Below are 19,258 nucleotides of genomic sequence, written 5' to 3' on the forward strand. Positions count from 1 at the left end.
GCCTCATTGAATACTTTGTTTATTTTACCTTTGTAGCTATCTATGTTTCTCTTGGGTCTTGATATTGGAGATCAAATATGTGACTCAGTTCTGCACTTCTCCTTATAAAAACTTGAAATACTTCCATTTCATTAAATGACCATTTTAGATTTTTTATTGGTAAAATTCTTTATTAATTTCTTTGTTTTCTTTTAGTTTACAATATTCAGTTCCATAATCCCCTGAGTTTCAAATTTTCTCTCCCTCCCTTGCGCCCCACCCCCCAAGGTGGCATTCAATCTAGTACAGCATCTGCAAATATTTTCACATTAAATATGAATCAGGTTGTAAAGAAAGATCATACCTGATGGAATAAACAGTGAGATAGAGGAAACAAAACCAAACAAGAAAAAGAAAGAAAGCAGGTAGTTTGCTTCAATCTGCATTCAAACTCTGTTCTTTCTAATTCTTTCTCTGAATGGAGACATCTCTTTCCATCATGAGTCTTTTAGAGTAGTCTCATAATCTTGTATTGTTGAGAAGAGTCCAGTCTATCAAAGTTGTTCCTCACACATAGTCTGAGTCTGTGATTGTGCACAAATTTCTCCTGGTTCTGCTCTCCTCACTCAACATCAGTTTTTATAAGTCTCTCAAGGTAAATATGAAGTCCATCTGCTAAGCATTTCTTATATCACAATAGTATACCATTGCATTCATACACCACAACTTGTTTAGCCATTCCCCAATTGATAGGCATCCCCTTCATTTCCAATTCTTTGCCACCACAAAAAAGAGCTGCTACAAATACTTTTGTACATACAGTTCTTCCTCCCACTTCTCTGATCTCTTTGGGACACAACCCTAGAAATGGAATTGCTGGTACAAAGGGTATGCAATTCTTTAAAGCGTTTTGGACATAGTTCCAGATTGTTCTCCAGAATGGTTGAATCAGTTCAGAACTCCACCAACAATTCATTAGTGTTCCAATTTTTCCTCATCCTCTGAAGCATTTGTCATTTGCCTGTTTTGTCATCTTAGCCAATCTGACCACTGAGACATGGTACCTCAGAATTTTGTTTTGTTTTGTTTTTTGATTTGCATTTCTCTAATCAATAGTGGTTTAGAGCATTTTTTCATATGCTTATACATATTGTTAATTTGTTCCACTGAAAAGTGCCTGATGATATCATTTAACCATTTATCAATTGGGGAATGACTTGCTTTCTTATAGATTTGAATTAATTCTCTGTATATCTTAGAAATGAGCACTTTATCAGAGACTCTGCTTGCAAAAATTCTTTCGCAATTTTCCAGTTCCCTCTTATTGTTGGTTACATTGGCTTTGTTCGTACAGAAACTTTTCAATTGAATGTAATCAAAATTACCTATTTTGCAATTTATAGTGCTCTGTAACTCTTTTTGGTCATATAAGTCTTTCTTTCTCCATAAATCTGACAGGTAAACTATTCCTTGCTTTCCCAGATTACTTAACATATCAGCCTTTACCTAGGTCATGCACCAATTTAGACTTGATTTTGATATACAGTGTTAGATATCACTCTACACCCAGGTTCTGCCATACTATATTACAATTTTCCTACAGTTTTTTTTTTTCAAATAGTGAGTTGTTATCCCCAAAACTGGGGTCTTTGGGTTTATCAAACAGTAGATTTCTATAATCATCGAATGCTGAGTCTTTTGTACCCAACTTATTCCATTGATTCTGTACTCTATTCCTCAGCCAGTACCAAGTAGTTTTCATGACTGCTGCTGTATAATACAGAATAAAATTTGGTATGGCTAGGCCACCTTCCATAACATTTCTTTTCATTAATTCCCTTTATATTCTGGACCGTTTTTTCTTGCAAATGAATTGGATTAGTGTTATTTTCTCACTCTATAAAGTAATTTTTTGGTAGATTGATTGTTATGGCACTAAGTATATAATTTAATTTTGTTACAATTGTAATTTTTATTATATTAGCTCAACCCAGCCAAAAGCAATTGATGTTTTTCCCATTAGTTAGATCTGACTTTATTTTTGTGTAAAGTGTTTTGTAGTTTTATTCATAGAGGTCATGGGTTTGTTTTGGCAGGTTTATTTCTAAACATTTTATAATATCTTCAGCAACCCTAATGGGACTTCTCTTTCTATCTCTAGCTGTAGGACTTTGTTAGAAATATATAGAAATGATGAGAATTTAGGTGGGTTAATTTTATGTCCTCCAATTTTGCCAAATTTATTTATTATCTCAAATAGTCTTTACTTGATTCTCTAAGTATATCATCATATCATCTGCAAAGAGTGAAACCTTAGTATCTTCTTTGCCTAATTTGATTCCTTCAATTTCTTTTTCTTCTCTAATGGCTACTATTAACATTTCTAGTTCCAAATTGAATAAGAGAGGTGATAGTGGACATCTTTGTTTCACTCCTGTTTCTATTGGAAATGCTATTCTCTTGTCCCCATTACATATCATACTTGCTGATGGTTTTAAATAGATGCTACTTGTTATTTTCAGGAAGACTCCATTTATTCCTATACTTTCTCTTGTTTTTAATAGAAATGGGTGTTGTATTTTGTCAAAAGCCTTTTCTGCATCTATTGAGGTGATCTGATTTCTGCTAGTTTTGTTGTGAATATGATCAATTATATTGATAGTTTTCCTAATATTGAACCATCCTTGCATTCCTGGAATAAATTCTACTTTATCAAAATATAATATTCTCATGATAAGTTGCTGTAGTCTTTTTGCTAATATTTTATTTAAAATTTTTAATTTATTTTCATGACAGAAATTGGCCATAATTTTCTTTCTCTGTTTAGTTTCTTCCTGATTTAGGTATTAGTACTATAAAAAGAATTGGTAGATCCCCTTCTCCAATTTTCTCAAATAATTTGTAAAGTGTTGAAATCAATTGTTCTTTAAATATCTGATATAATTTGCTACTAAATCCATCTGACCCTGGAGATTTTTTCCTAGGGAGTTCTTTGATGGCTTATTCCTTTTCTTTTTCTGAGAAGGGGTTAATTAAGTATTTTACTTCCTCTTCAGTTAGTCTTGGCATCTTATGTTTTTGTGAATATTCATCCATTTCACTAAGATTGTCAAATTTATGTGCATGCAATTGGGCAAAATAATTTCTAATTATTGTTTTAATTTCCTCTTCATTAGAGGTAGATTCACTCTTTTCATTTTTGATACTCGTAATTTGGTTTCCCTCTTTCGTTTTTATCACATTGATTAAAAGTCTATCATTTTACTGTTTTGTTTTGTTCTTTTTTTCATAAAACTGGATATTATTTTTTTTATTTCAATAGTTTTCTTAATTTCAACTTTATTAATCTCTCCTTTGGTTTTCATTATTTCTTATTGAGTATTTAATTGGGGATTTTCAATTTGTTCTTTTTCTACCTTTTTCAGTTGCATGCCCAAGGTATTGACCTCCATTTCCTCCATCTTATTCATGTATGTACTCAGGGATATAAAACTTCCCCTAAGAACTGCTTTTGCTGCATCACAGAATTTTTGGTATGTTGTCTCATTACTGTAATTCTCTTGAATGAAGTTACTGACTGTTTTTATAATTTCTTTTTTGACACTCATTCTTTAGGATTAAATTATTTAGTTTCCAATTAGTTTTTAGTATGCCTTTCCATGGCCTTTTATTGCATATGATTTTAATTGCATCACTATCTGAGAAGGATGCATTTAATACTTCTGCCTTTCTGCTCTGAATTGTGAGGATTTTATGCTCTAGTACATGGTAATTTTTGTGTGTGTATGTGCCATGTTCCACTGAGAAGAAGGTATATTCTTTTTTATCCCCATTTCAATTTTCACAGCTATCATATGTAGACTCTCTAAAATTCTATTAAGTTCTTTAGATTCTTTCTTGTTTATTTTGAGGTTATATTTATCAAGTTCAGAGAGGGGGGGGATTTAGGTCTCCCACTAGTATAGTTTTCTGATATACTTCTTCCTCTAATTCCCTTAACTTTCATCTAGTAATTTGCATGCTATGACGCTTGGAGCATATATGTTAAATAATGATATTGCTTCATTCTGGATGGTGCCTTTTATCAGGATATAGTTTCCTTCCTTCTCTCTTTTAATTAGATCTATATTTGCTTTTGCTTTATCTAAGAAAAGGGTTGCTACACTTTTTTTTTTTGTTTTGTTTTTTTTACCTAAAGGAAAATATATTCTCCGGCCTTTTATCTTTATTCTATGTGTATCCCCCTGTTTCAGATGTGTTTCTTGTAGACACCATATTGTAGGATTGTGATTTTTAATCTGTTCTGTTATCCACCTCAGTTTTATGGGACAGTTCATCCCATTCACATTCACAGTTATGATTACTATCTGTGTCTTTCCCTCCATATTTTTCTCTCCCTTGTTTATGTTTGTGTTAATCCCTTCTCCCTTCCCCTACTTAAGAGTTTTCCCTTTGACCTCTACCTCCCTCAGTATGCATTCGCTGTGCCCCCCTCTTTACTGGTCCTTTGCCTTTACTACTATTTCCCTCTTTTCTGGCCACCCCCTTTCATCTCCCCATTACCCCTCCTACTGCCTGTAGGACACAACAGATTTTTATGCTTAACAGGGTATGTTATTTCCTCGTTGAGCACAAACCACTGAGAGTGAATTTCATACAGTGTTCCTCTTCCTCCCTCCTTTCCCTCTAATATAATGAGTTTTTTTCCTCATTGGAACCCTAAACTTAACTATGTTGATCCGTCTTTTAACCAGAACCAACAAGAATAAAATTCATATGATGTTCATCTCCCTTCTTGCCCTCTACCAAAGTACATTCTTATGCCTCTCTGTGTGGCTTTCCAGTAGGCCAATAATTCTTAGGTTATGTCTCCTGGATCTGCTCTCCAGGTTAATTATTTTTCCAGTGAGGTATTTTATGCTTTCCTCTAATTTATTTTTTATTTTTGTGTTTTGTTGGACTGATTTTTCATGCATCATAGAGTCCTTAGTTTCAATTTGACTGATTCAAATTTTTAGTGAATTTTTTTCCTCATTTAGTTTTTGAAACTTCTTTTCCATATGTTCAGTGTTCATTTTTAGGGAGGTATTTTCTCAAGTTTAATTTTGAACCACCCATCCCATTTCACAGATTTTACTTTTTAAGGATTTGTTTTCTTCAGTGAGATTTTTTTCCAGTTTGGTCACTGTAGATTTAAATTTATCTTCTACCTCTCTAATTTGGCTTTTAAAATCTTTCTTGAGTTCCTCTAAGAATGCTTTTTTGGACTTGAGACAAGTTCATATTTCCTTCTTTGGTCTCAGGTGTGAGTAGAGAGGTCATATTGTCCTCCATATTTGTTTGTTCTTGCTTGCTATAAGATTGGATCATTTTTCTTGCTTTGATTTCTCAGGTTCCTTCTTACTAATTGTGATTGTCTATTTCCTGACTTAGCTTCTCAGTCTTGGAGGCAGGGGTTTGGTTGTTAACTTCTTGTGCTGTGGCCTCTGGGTGTCTAGATTGAGGCTAAGGCCAGAACTCTCAGTGTTCCCCCTGAGTTACTCTGAAGCTCACAGTGTAACCTGTGGGGAAGGGGTAGTCTGGCCACTTCAGGTTTCTGGCTCTCTGCCTCTGGGCTACAGCTCAGTAGCTGTTGGCCAGGAGGGCTCGTTTCTGCATATTCCCCTGCTGGTGCTAAGGCACACCTGGTCTTGTGTTGTTAGCACTTTCTGGATCCACCCTCCTGAGGTTTGGAGTTCCTACTGGTCATCTGAGGTGGGGCTTGTTGGAACACCTTCTGCTGTTCACTTCAGACTTAGTATTGCTTCAGTTACACCCTTCCTTAATGATTCCTAAGCCTGAGGCTTTTTCCACTATTTGGGGATTTTATTCTGGGTGGGACATTTACCTCTGGGTTTGCTGGGATAAGGGAGGGGGAATCAGAGCACCTAGTGTTTTCTCTGCCATCTTGGCTCCAGGAAGTTAAAATAGGTGATTTTTAAACATCCAGGCTCTAGGCTGATAGCCCCAGGAGAAGCTGCTGTCACTGCTATGGGACCTATGGTTTCTTTAATCCAGCTCCAACCCATCCTCTATTCTGTGGTGAGACAGCTGCAAACCAACCTTAGGGTGGGTGACTCCACTGGCTGGGACTCCTTCTCACTTCCCTCTAGTCTGGTCTCAGGTCCATGCTGCAGCACCGTGTCCTCCTTGCTCCCCCTGTCCAAAACTATATGGGTGCTTTCCTGGTCTGTGAATCTACCATGCTCCATCTCCCAATAGGTTCTATCACTCTAAAATCTGTTCAGATTCAATTTTTAAAGGTTAGTGATGGTATTCATGGTATAGCTTAGAAAAGTTCCTCCTTTTCTGCCATCTTAGCTCCAACAACCATTTTACCTTTTACATATTATGCTTAATTTTTCTGGATAAGTGACTGTTGGTTGTAGTTCTAGCTCCATTGCCTTCTGGAATACCATATTCCATGATCTACGATCATTTAATGTTACAGTTGCAAAGTCCTAGATATCTTGATTGTACTTCCCCAATACTTGAATTGCTCCTTTCTAGAAACTTGTAGTATTTTTTCCCCTTAACTTAAAAAGTTTGAATTTTGACTGTAATGTTCCTTGTTGTTTTTATTTTGGGATATCTTTCCTACGATTGTTGGTGGATTTTTTCTATGCCTATTTTGCCCCCTGGTTACAGGATATCAGGCAGTTTGCCATCATGGTTCAATTTTCCATGAAATTATCAAGGAAGAGACAAGTCAGGAATTTTGCTTCCTCTCTCCTGTTTCCCTCAGAAATGATGCTGACACAAGCATCAAAATACATTCTGGATCAATAGAACTTACATAAATATAGAGTGAAACAATTTTACAGTTTAAGATAAATTAAAAGGACTTCAGGAAATATTGGGTCACTTGGGTGAAAGGGGAGCCCAACCCAGAACAGATTTTGTCTGAGCAAGTCAGCAGTATGCTCTTAACCACAGCACAGATCAGCAAGTGAGGCCCATTCGTCCTGACTCACGAGTACAGCAATAAGGCCTCCAGCCATATTACAGACGACAAACTGCAAGCCCTGGAACCCAGAAACAAGATGTGAGATATGGCCAGCTCACCCCTAGAGCAGTGGACAAGTCACAAGAACCTGAGTCCCAGGCATAAAAAGGCAGTGAGCAGGTCCCAGGTGCCCAGAATAAGAATCTTGAGAGATATTCCCCTGTGCTCCAAGTGCGGGGTTCTACTTTAAAAGTTGCAATATAGACTGAAACATGAGTAGGAAAGAGAAGAGAGTCCTGACCATAGTAAGCTACTATATCAATTGGGAAAATCAAAACACAAACTAGATGAGAACAATAGCAAAATGCCCACAAGTGAAGCCTCAAAGTGGTACATGAATTGGTATCAAGTAAAAAAGTCCTCAAATAAGAACTTAAAAAGAATCATAAAAACAAATTAAGAGAGGTAGAAGAATATTGGGAAAAGAAATGAGAGTTATGGGGAAAGCATTTTGGAAAGATGGTAGGTAAGAAAATGCCAAGCTCTCAAGAGCCCTGAAAACAAATAAGAGTAGAGGCAGAGCAGGGGTCATCATGGAACAATTAGAGAAGACATGAAGAAAAATCCCAGGATTAGTTTTCTTCCCTGAAAAGAATAAACACCTGCAGATTAGGGTCCACTATAACAACAAGGGGCAAGCTATTTAAACAACAAGCAGCAAGCCCTGGGATTAGCTTTGCTTGGAGGCTGCCATGGCCCAGGGAATATTTACCCCAGGGACAGTGAGGGGAGTTGTGTATCTGACCTGGGGAAGATCTAGAGAACCTCTGCTAACCAGGAATACTCAACACACCTCTACTGTGCAGTACAGGGGGTGAAAAGTAACCAGAACATATCCAGTTAGGACAGAATTGTGTGTGTTTGGGGTGGGGGGAAAGCACCACTGACTGTGGGCACTTGGAGGAGGCTGTTGGTCTTGATTGAGTTCAAAGTTAGAGGGCAGAACTAAAGAGCATCAGAGGCCAGAGGCTCTCCCCCATACCCTAGAACTATAGGTGATTACAAAATCTGAATTATTACCAAAAATGCACTAGCAAAGGAGAAAATACAAACATAGAGAGCTAGTATGCAAATAAAGAAGACTGGGGTTCATCTTGAGAGGAGGATTCTAAAACAAAGAATCCCTCCTCTATATCCAAAAGTAATGTCAAATGCATACCTGTACAATAATAATTAATTGAATAACTTTAAAAAGAATGTAAAAATCAAATGAGAGACAGGAAAAATTATAAAGAAAAAAAATAAGAATAATAAAAAAAACCCAAGAAGATTATGACAGGAAAGTCCACCAATTAGAAAAGGAAATCAAGAATGATAAGGAAGAATATTACTCCTTGAAAGTCAGAATTGGGCAAGGGGAAATCAGTGAAATTATGAGATGAATGTATTTATGCATGCAGCATGCATTTATTTATGCATGAATGTGTATACACACATATATGTAGCAAATGATAAAATAGAAGAGAATGTGAAACATCATAAGAAAGTGCAAGAAGAGAAAACATAAGAATTGGACTACCTGAAATTTCTGATCCAAAAAGAATCTTAATACAATAATAAATTCAGGGAATAATTAAAGAAAATTATCCCGAAGCATTAGAAAAAGAATGTTAAGTACACAGAGAAAAAAATCCACCAATCACCACCTGAAAAAGATCATACAAGGAAAACTTACAGGAACATCATAGTTAAATTTGGCAACTCCCAAATCAAAGACAAAATATTATGAGTAACAAGAAAAAAAATATTTCTCATGGTACCACAATTAGAATAATTCAAGACCTAGAATCAGTGACACCAAAAGGTGGCAGGTCTTAGAACACTATATATTGAAGAACAAATGTACTGAAATTCCAGACAAAAATATCATACCCAGCAAGGCTAAGCATAATTTTGAATGGAAAAAAAATGGACATTTGATCAACTGTCAGACTTTTAGGACTTTGTTAAAAAAAAAGACATGACCTCAATCTAAGATTTGACAAAGAAGAGCCAAGAGAAATATAAGGCACATACCAATGACCAATTAAAATGACTCAATAAAGATAGAATGCTGTGATTTTATGTATGGAAAATATGAAAGCTATTTCTAAGATTGCTACTAGTAATTAGGTAGCTATAAGAAATGTTGTGGTTGACCTGAGTATGATATGACTTTAAAATGTAAAACCATTGAAGAAAAGCTAAAAGAGTTATTATCCTATAAAAATGAGGTACAAGGAGAAGAATAAATATAGAGGAATTAGATGGGATAAAAGTCTTCCAAATTTTAAAAAGGAATAAAACCCTAAGGGAAAGAGAGGGGAGCAAGGATAAAGGAGGTATCTTTAGAGGGTAGGGTGACAGAATTGGTTTAAAGGGCTTTGTAAAGCCAAGCATGAGAAGCATTCCAAAGGACTGCTGCTGTGAACAGCTTTCAAGGTTCTGATTACATATTATAGTGAGCAATCTATTTATTCAATAACAAATCAGAGCAACACATTCACAGAAAATCAAGGTACAGCATTCACAATGTTACAACTTGTCACAGAAAATCAAAATACAGTATTCACGTCACAACTCAACAACTTATCACTAAAATGGTCACATATTTTTTTTACCAAAGTGGTTAGACAGCTTTCAACAAAGTATAATCATTTAGTAACTCAGTCATTCAATATTCCTCAACTCAATCAGTCTTAAGGAGGAGAGCCTCCTTAATCCTTAACTCACTCATCCTTAAGGAGGAACGCATCCTTAAGGGACACAAAGTACCATAGTCAAAGTTCTCCACCCATGGGGTGCAATTAAGTTACATATCAGTCACTACTTAGTACTCTATTAATGGATAGTGGAAAATACACAGGCCACCCACACCTCAGTTATAAGTAAGTTATAATTTCAACAGTCTCTATTCAGTACTCTCTTAACAGGTAAGGGAAAATACATAGGCCATCCACCCCTAGGTCACATGTAAATTACAATTTTATCAGTCGCTACTCAGTATCGACAGAGTTTTTTTTTTTTTTCATCTTGACTCAAGGCAGGTAGATCCTACCTGAATCCAAAAAAACTGTAGCCTGGTTTCAAAGGCAGACAGCTTCCAGCTCCTTGTCCAGCTCTCCATGGTCTCTCCAGTTCCCTCTATACACTGAAGCTCACTGTGTCCAGTCCATTTCAAATCCTTCACAGTCTCTGTTCCTGGGAAGAGAAAACTTAACAGAGACACAGACAAAGTACCGACATCACAGTCATGCTTCCTCTGACAGCTCCAGCTGGCACTCAGAAGTCCCCAGCAGCTCCAGCTGGGCCTTGGAAGTTTTCAGCAGCTCCATTCTCAAAATCAAGATCACTCTCTCCCATTCTCAAAATCAAAATCACTTTCTCCCATTCTCAAAATCAAAATCACTTTTTCCTATTCTCAAAATCAAAATCACTTTCTCCACAGAAGTTCCAGTCCAGCAGCAGCATCCCAGCCTTCAAATGTTCACTGAAAGAAATTCTCTCTCTCTTCATCAGCAGCTGCTCCTCCTCCAGATGCTTGTCCCAAGAAGTTCTCACTGTCCAGCTTCCTTATATTCAGTATAGCTCCTCCATGTTCAGCCCCTTCCTGTTAAGTCAGCAACAGGAGTTCCTACCTTCTGTTTCTTTAACAGAGACTTAATTTGAAACTAGTTGCTAAGTACCTCTTAGCTTGCCAATACAAAGGGATCTTCAAATTTATTACCATTACAGGGGGATAGAAGGATGTTTAGATTTAGCAGAATGGGAGGATAAGGGTGAAAACTTTAGAGGTGAGGGGGACAGAATAGTTCAAAGGGGTATAATAAAAGGGTGTTTAGACTTAGGGAAATGGGATATTAAGGGAGGGATTGTTAGAGTGGGGATAGGTTAAGTAATAGGAGTGTATGGTAGCAGGCAGAAGTAAAGTGGAGGAGTTAGGAGAAATAGGGAAAAAAAAGAGATATGCACAAACGTAAAAACAAGATTAGAGTAGAATCTCTTAAGGAAAATATATGTTTATATATGTATGTGTGATGTTTGTGTATATGTGTATGTATATATCAATACCTGTGTATGAATGTATCCATAGTGAGTTGTAGCTCAGGGTGGTGGTGAAAGGGAAGGAAGAGGGGGAAAATGAAAAAAGTAAAAAGTGTACAGCAGAGAACAAAAGAAAACCTAAAAGGAAGAAAAAAAAGTAAAGATGCACATCTTTCAACTTAATGCACAGTATTTAATAAACTTCCTTGAAATGATAAATTATTGCTATATATATTTTTTATCCTTTCCTGTGTTGTGTGGTGCACATATTTTTTCTTTTCTAATTTCTTATTAATATTTATAATATTTCTTTGTCTTTTCTTATTATGTATTTAAATTTTAGCATTTATTTAAAAAAAAACAAAAAAGGAAAGAAAGAAAAAAATGAGAGTTATGGTGGAGAGTTAGGGGAAAAAAAGTCATCAGCATAGAAAAGGAAGCACAAAACTTAAATGAAGAAACCAACATACTAAAAAAAATGGCCAAAACAAAAATCCAGTAAAGAACACAATTCCTTAAAAAAATTGTACAAATGGAAAAGTAGGTGCAAAAATGAAAGAAAATAATTCTTTAAAAATTAGAATTGGGCAAGTTTAAGCTAATGACTCTATGAGACATCAACAATCAGTCAAACAAAAATCAAAGGAATGAAAAAAATAGTCATCAATGAAACAAAATAAAAATAATGAAAAATTAGTAGAACATTTAAATTACTTCTTTGGAAAAATAACTAACCTCTAAATGAGATTCAGGAGAGATAATTGAGCAATTTTTGCACTATCTGGGGAACACCATCATTTAAAAAGAGCCAAGACAACATTTTTCAAGGAATTTTCAATCAAAAGTGCACCAATATCCTAAAATCAGAGGGTAAAATTATCATTAAAACAATCCACTTATATACCCTGAAAGAGATTCCAAAAAAAAGTCCAAGGAATATTTTTAACAATTTCAGTGATTAGCAGGTCAGGGAAAATGTACTGCAAGCATCAAGAAAGAAACAATTCAAATAGGAAAGAGACACAGTCAGGCTTATACAGAATTTAGCAGCTATTTCATTAGAAGACCAGAGGGCTTGGAATATGATATTCTGGGAAGCAAAGGAACTTGCATTACAATCAGGAATAAACTGCCCAGCAAAACTGAGGTTAATCTTTCTGGGGAAAAGTTGGATATTCAATGAAATAGGGGACTTTCACACTTTCCTGATGAAAAATCAGAGCAGAACAAAAAAAAAATTATCTTCAAATGCAACACTCTAGAGAAGAACAAAGAAATAAAGAAAAAAATACATGCTATTCAATAAGATTTCAACCTTTTTTCCCTACATAGGAAGATGACACTTGTAACTCTTGAAAACTGTATCTCTACTGGGACTGTTAAAGAAAGCATACATAGTTAGATTTTGTGGGAATAAGTTTATTTTCATACAATTATATACAAAATATAAAAGGATTGTACTGGGAGAAGAGTAAAGGGGAGGTAGAATAAGACAAATTACTTCACATGACAAGGCAAAAAAGACAAATTACAATGGAGGGAAGGAAGAAAGGAGGTGATCATTGTTTGAACCTTACTCCCATTAGACTTGGTTCAAAGAGCCAAGAAAGAAAAAAGGAGGACTCATAAAAAGGGAAGTTAGACTGGTAGAAGTGGTGATCAAAAGCAAAACTCTGGTGGGAAAGGAAAGGGTGAAAGGATGGAGAAAAGTATAAATTTGTGGGAAATAAGATGGAGGGAAATAAAAATTAGTAATCAGAACTGTGAATATAAATGGCATGAAATTTCTCATAAAACAGAAGTGGATAGCAGAATGGGTTACCAACAAAAATCCACAATATGTTGTTAGCAAGAAACATATTGGTAGAGCTTGGAAGCCAAGATGGCAGCATAGAAGCAGGAAAAATCCATGAACTCCCCTCACAACCACCTTAAATATCTATTACTCTAAACAAACTTTAGAGCTACAGAATCAACAAAGTGACAGAGAGAAACAAATCTTCTACTGAAGTCAGTCTGGAAGGCAGAGAGGAAGGGTCCATCCCAATATGCTGGAATCAGAGCCTGAATGTGCCTGTGTTTTAGCCCCAGGACAGCCCAGTCCAGCTGTGGCTGGAGGGACTTCAGAAGAGTAGATCACTAGCAGCTGTGGTGGTTTCCAGACTTACCAACCCATTAAATGCAAAAGGAAAAGGAAAAGGTCAGTGTGGTCTTTGGGAACAGGGAGAATAATTGTGGCATCAGGCCTTTCCCCCTGAGGGAGAAGTGGCTGAAGCACAGCAGCCATGGAGTCACCTACATTTAGCTGCTTCAGAGCTCCTGGCATGCAGATCATTGGGGGAACCAAGCAACCATTCTGAGGGGTAATTACTCCTGCCTTAACCTGCTTGGATCTGCATCACTGTCTAGGGTGGAGATCCTGGGGTGTGCGACCAGGTGCCAGAGTCTGTGCAGGATTCAGAGAGGCCACCCAACTAATAGCTCCAGCACCAGGGAAAACTCCAGCTATTCGCAACAAAGCTCTTCTCTCTGGAAACAGAGTTCTACTTCGGCAAAAAGCTCAAAAAGTCAAGCAATTGAGTGGCAACATGAGAAAGCAAAGGAATCAAAGCAAGCACAGCAATCCAAATTTTTATTCCTTTTTGGGGGGATAAAAAGGATTAAAACAAGGAACAGAAAGAAGAAAATGAAGTCAGAACTCTTGCACCAAAACCTTCCAACAAAAATATGAACTAGTTGCAAACCATAGAGGAGCTTAAGAAGGATTTTGAAAACCAAATGAGAAAAGTGGAGGAAAAATTGGGAAGAGAAATGAGAATGATGCAAGACAGTCATGACAAATTAGTCAACAACCTGACTGATGAAAATAACACCCTAAAAATAGACTAACTCAAATGGCAGAAGAGGCTCCTAAAGGTAATGAGGAGAAGAATGCATTAAAAAGCCAAATTTGCCACATGGAAAAAGAATCTCAAAAACTCACTGAAGAGAATAATTTCTTCACAATTAGACTGGAGTAAATGGGAGCTAGTGACTTTATGAGAAATCAAGATACTATTAAACAGATCCAAACAAATGAAAACAAAAAAATAAATAAAAGGCATAATATCTCATGGGAAAAGCCATTTACCTGGAAAATATATCCAGGAGAGATGATTTAAAATTACTGGACTACCTAAAATTCATGATAAAAGAAAAAGAACCTAGAAATCATCCTTCAAGAAATTCTTAAGGAAAATTTTCCTGATGTTTTAGAACCAGAGGGAAAAATAGAGGTTGAAAAAATTCACCAATCACCTCTTGAAAAAAATCCCCAAAAGAAAAATCCTAGAATTATTATAGCCAGTTTCTGGAGTTCCCACATCACAAAGAAAATATTACAAGCAGCCAAGAAGAAACAACTTGAATATTGTTGAAACACAATCAGGAAAACACAGGATCTGCCAACTTCTACATTGAGTGATTTAAGGGCTGGAAATATGATATTTTGGAGGACAAAGAGCTGGGATTACAACTAAGAATCACCTACTCAGAAAAACTGAGTATAATGTTTCAGGGGGAAATATGGTCATTCAATGAAAAGAGGATTTTCAAGCTTTCTTGATGAAAAAAAAAAACAGAGTTGAGTGAAAATTTGACATTCAGATACAAGAAGTAAGAGAAACATTAGAAGGTAAAAAAGAAAAGAAATCATAAGGAACTTACCAATATTGAACTATGAACAGTATGAGGATAGTTGAACGGAATATAAATATATGTGTGTATATATATATGTGTGTGTGTGTATGTGTGTGTACATATATATATATATATATATTTATATACATATATAAGATTTTAATAGTGTATATGAATACATAAGTGAGAGTTGTATATTTGTGTACAGGTATAGATAGACAGAGGGCACAGGATGAATGGAATAGGAAGGGATGATACTGAAAAGGTGAAATTGAGAGGTGAGAGATGAATAAAATGAGAGGAGATGAGAAAAGACAGAATGGCGTAAATAACCTCATATAGAAGAGGCAAGCAAAAACTGTTACAATGAAGGGGAAGAACAGGAAGTCAAAAGGGAATGGGTCTACCTTACTCTCATTGAAGTTGGCTTAGGGAGGGAATGGCATACACACTAATTAGGGTATCTCACCCTACAGGAAAGTAGGGGGGAAGGGGATGAGATGCAGGATGATGGAGGGGAGGGCAGGTTTGGGGGACAGTAGTTAGAAGCACACACTTTTGAAAAAGGACAGGATCAAAGTAGAGAATAGAACAAGTGGAGGAGAGATAGGATGGAGGGAAATATGATCAGTCTTTCACAATATATCCACTATGGAAATGTTTTGCATAGCTACACATGTACCACCAGATGGAATTGCTTATCTTCTTAATAAGGTGATGAGGGAGGAAGGGAAAGAATCTGGAATTCAAAGTTTTAAAATGAAATGTTTAAATAAATACATTATTTTTTTTTACATGCAACTCGGAAATAAGATATCCAGGCACTGGGGGATGGAGTTTCATCTTGCCCTACTGGTAAGTCTGAAAGGGAATGGGGGAGGATAAAGCAGAGAGAAGATTGGGGGAGAGGATATACATTGAGATCACTGTTTTTGGGTGGTGTGTAGGGGAAAGACAGGGAGAAAATTTGTAACTCAAAATCTTGTGTAAATGAATGATGTAAACTAAAAATACACATAAAATTTATTTTAAAAAAGAAACACATTTGTAGCAGAGATACACACAGAGTGAAAATAAAAGTCTAGGCCAGAATATATTATGCTTTGGCTGAAGTAAAAAAGCAACGTTACTAATCCTGATCTCAGGCAATGCATAAGCAAAAATACATCTAATTAAAGGAGATAAGGAAAGAAACTACATCCTTCTGAAAGCTACCATAGGCAATAAAGCAATATCAATACTAAAAATAAGTACAAGTAGCATAACAAAGATTTTTAGAGAAGATAAGGGAGTTGTAGAAAGAAATAGACAGTAAAACTATACTAGTGGGGGATCTCTACTTCCCCCTCTCAGAACTAAATAAATCTAACCATAAATTTAACAGGAAGGAAGTTAAGGAGGTGAAAAGAATTTTAGAAAAGTTAGATATGGTTGACCTCTGGAGAAAACAGATCTTTGAACAAGGGAAGAATTTATGAACAAACAAAAGTCAGAGAGCATTTTGAAATCCAAAATGTATAATTTTGATTATATTAAATTTTTAAAAATGCATAAACAAAACAAATTTAAACAAGATCAGAAAGAAACAGAAAGCTGAGAAACAATTTTTGAAGCCAATGTTTCTTAAAACTTCCTATTCATATCTTTTGACCATTCATAAATTGGGGGATGACTTGAATTCTTACAAATTTGACTCAGGTCTCTACATGTCTTTGAAATGAAGTCTTGATCAGTAACATTGGCTGTCAACAGTTGTATGAAAAAAATGCTCTAAATCACTATTGTTTAGAGAAATACAAATTTTTCATAAATTTATCTATTTTATATAGATCAGATGGGTAAATTACTCCTTGCTCTAATTTGTTTATAATATCACTCTTAATGTCAAAATTATATGCTCATTTTGTCTTTATCTTGGACTAAGGTGTAACACGTTGTTCTATGTTTAGTTTCTGCCATACTATTTTCCAGTTTTCCCAGGAGCTTTTGTCAAATAGTGACTTATTTTCCCAGAAGCTGGAGTCTTAGGGTTTACCAAAAAATAGATTACTATAGTCATTAAGTACTACTTCTTGTGTTCCTAACCTGTTCCACTGTTCCACCACTCTATTTCTTATCCAGCCCCAAGTAGTTATGATAATTGCTGGTTTATAAAAGAATTTTGGATCTGTTATGACTAAGATTATGCATGAGCAACTGCTATTTTTCCAATTGTTTAGATATGACTTTATCTGAAAGGAAAGAGTTTTGTAATTGTGTTCTTTTTTAATATAAAGCACTCGGGGTTAAGTAACTTGCTCAAGGTTACAGGGCCAGTTATTTCTGGGTGTGGTGCTAAGTATCTGAGACCAGATTTGATCCCCAGGTGATCCTGCCACTGGAGCCTGTGCTCTTACTCGCTGAGCCACCTGGCCACCCCAAAAATATGGAATGCTTCAGGAATTTGCATATCATCTTTGCACAGGGGCCATCATAATCTTCTCTGTATCATTCCAATTTTAGTATATGTGCTGCCAAAGCAAGCACTGTAATTGTGTTCTTATAGTTTCTGGGACTGTCTTGGCAGGTAAAATCCCGAATACTTTAAATTATCTACAGTTACTTTAAATAGAATGGTTTTTTTTTCTTTCTCCTGATGCTGGGCATTGTTAGTAACATATAGTAATAGTGATGATTTTTGTGGATTTATTTTATACCCTAAATTTTTGCTGAAATTGTCAATTATTTCAAGGTGTTGTTTAGTTGATTCTCTGGGATTCTCTAAGTGTTCTTTCATGTTATCAGGAGAGTAACAGCTTTGTTTCTTCATTGCCTATTCTAATTCCATCATTTTTTTCTTCTCATAATGCTAAAGCTAACATTTCTAGTACAATATTGAACAACAGTGGTGATAATGGGCATCCTTGTTTCACCCCTTATCTTAGAGGAAATGGTTCTAGCTTATTCCCATTTCATATAATGCTTGCTGATGTTTTGAGATAGATGCTACTTATCATTTTATCTACAATCATTACAGAGATTGATTTATAATTTTCTTTCCCTGTTTTGGCCTTTCCTGTTTTGGTATCACCACCATATCAGAATCATAAAAATAATTTGGTATGTCTCCTTATACACCCACTTTTCCAAATAGCTTAAATAGTATTGAAATTAATTTTTCCTTAAATGTTTGGTAGAATACACTTGTAAATCCCTCTGGCCCTGACTTGTTCAATTTGATATACAGTTGGACAAAATAGCTCTTAATTATTTTTTTAATTTAATCTTCATTCATGTTGAATTCAACCTTTTCATTTTTGATATTTGCACTTTGATTTTATTCTTTTTAAAATCAAATTTTAATGTATCTTAACATGGTACTTTATTGCATGTAATTTTTATTATATCATAATCTGAATAGTTTGCACTTAATATTTCTGCTTTTCTGCGTTGGATTGTGATATTTTTATTCCCTAGTGCATGGTCAGTTTTTGGGTGTGTACCATGTGCTGGTGAGCAGAAGGTATATTCCTTGCTATCAATTTTCTCCCGAGTTCTACCATATCTGACTATTCACCTTCTTAACTTCTTTCGTTTTATATTATATTTAGATTTATCTTGTCCTGTGACGGCAATGTTGAGGTTCTCTACTAGTACAGTCTCTATCTATTTCTTCCTGTAATTCACTTAACTTTTACCTTAAGAACTTGGATGCTATATCACTTGCTTCATAAAGGTTTTGTATTGGTATTGCTTCATTGTTTTTGCTACCTTTAAGTAGGATATAGTTTCCTTCCTTATATCTCTTAAGTAAATCTACTTTTGTGTTTGATTTGTCAGGATAGCTACCCTGTTTTTTTTTTCTTCAGCTAAAGCATAATTTATTCTGCTCCAGCTTTTTACCTTCACTCTGTGTGTATCTCTCTACTTCAAATGTCTTTCTTGTAAACAACATATTGTAGGACTGTGATTTTTTTTTAATTTGCTTTTTGGAGGGGGACGACAGGGCAATTGGGGTTAAGTGACTTACCGAAGGTCAAATGGCTACTAAGTGTTAAGTGTCTGAGGCCAGATTGGAACTCAGTTCCTCCTGACTTCAGGGCTGGTGCTCTATTCACTGTATCACCTAGTCACCCCAGAGATTGTGGTTTTTAATTCATACTCCTATGCACTTACATTTTATAGGAGATTTCATCCCATTCACATTGATATTTGTGATTTCGATGCTTGTGCTTTTCTCTCTTTCTTCTCACTTTTTTTCTTCTCTTTCTTTATGCTTCTGACCATCACCTTTCTTAACATGCCCTCCTCCCTTTTGCTTTCCCTTTTCTCCACAATTCTTCCTTCCATTTTGTCCTCCCTTCTATCTACTCTCCCTATTTATTTTCCCTCCTATTTCCTATAGGGTTAGAGAGATTTCTATGCCCAAGTGAGAGAGTTTGTTATTGCCTCTTTATGTCGAATCTGATGAGAATAAGTTTCAAACAATGCTTGTATTTCTCTTTTTTTTTCTCCCTACTGTAATAGGTCTTTCGGCCATTTTGTATGATGTAA

The 19,258-nt window shown here is 35.6% G+C and overlaps 1 non-coding gene across 1 annotated transcript; it reads right to left on the reverse strand.

Annotated features, from left to right (window-relative positions):
- Window positions 1–17,144: 17,144 nt before the first annotated feature.
- LOC138165598 (U6 spliceosomal RNA) lies at window positions 17,145–17,251 on the reverse strand. The gene has a single exon (XR_011169385.1). It is a non-coding gene; the product is annotated as a U6 spliceosomal RNA (small nuclear RNA).
- Between the last annotated feature and the right edge of the window lie 2,007 nt (window positions 17,252–19,258).

The sequence above is a fragment of the Petaurus breviceps genome, unplaced genomic scaffold (assembly GCF_028583685.1).
Source record: "Petaurus breviceps papuanus isolate PSGF00001 unplaced genomic scaffold, PetGlider_PUasm1.0 213, whole genome shotgun sequence".
NCBI lineage: Eukaryota > Metazoa > Chordata > Mammalia > Diprotodontia > Petauridae > Petaurus > Petaurus breviceps.